The sequence below is a fragment of the Penaeus monodon genome, chromosome 28, assembly GCF_015228065.2.
Source record: "Penaeus monodon isolate SGIC_2016 chromosome 28, NSTDA_Pmon_1, whole genome shotgun sequence".
Lineage (NCBI taxonomy): Eukaryota > Metazoa > Arthropoda > Malacostraca > Decapoda > Penaeidae > Penaeus > Penaeus monodon.
This window is the reverse complement of record NC_051413.1, coordinates 8,257,371-8,258,312: the sequence shown is the minus strand read 5'-3', so window position 1 is coordinate 8,258,312 and position 942 is coordinate 8,257,371.

Here is a 942-nt window from a genome sequence, read left to right as displayed (position 1 = left end):
GCATTAAAAAGATCACCTCTCAATTATGCCTTCCAAAAGAGAAAATGTAAGGTATCATGTCACACTAAGCCTTCATCACATTTTCTAGATATTATATCTGCTTGTTGATAGGTTCAGAAAACTGTAGGTAAAGTCAACTCAGTTATGTTACATTACAAATATAATAATTTCATTCATTCCAAAAAACTTGGCATTCTAACCTAAACCCTCAACTCTGCTGAGTCATACTGATGAACTCCACTTTGAACACTCACCTATAACATGAAATACTTTATAAAACTGTCCAAGGCATTAGCAGTCCAAAGCAGAGTACAAAACCCCCGTTACTACACAATAATGAAATAAATTTTCTAGAAAACAGAGTATTGTTTAAAGAAAAGAAAAGAAAGAAAAAAGTATTCAAGGTTCCCTGACAGTAATAAGCAATCTTTGTCTATTCTCTACCACAAGGAACAGACCTGAAAATATTGCATTTCCTCAATACTAGACAATGTAAATACAAAAGGATTTGTGTAGTACTTCACTAAATTTCACTAAAGGGATGTATTATTCTTCCATTATGCTAGAATTGCTTGATAATTGCATACCTAACTCTAATCATAAAATGTATCAAGCAAATCTGAAATTCTATATATTACTCAAGCAGGCAGATGTTTAAATGCATTTTATTTGCCTATATTGTCTTCTTTACATTGCATGATAATGACAAACATGTTGAGACTGTTACAAAGATTACAAAGAAGTTAACCAAATCAAGTGGAATATAAAAGGTAGCATCTATGATGCATTAACAAAACAGTATGTAAAGTTTGCAAAATCCTGTTCCTATAAAGAATTTGAGAACAAGTAGTGAAAATAGCAACCAAGTATTGCACACAATAGTTATAGCGAAAAATTTAAGTACTTTATCTTCTATATGAACTGCCATTATTCATAAAGTGA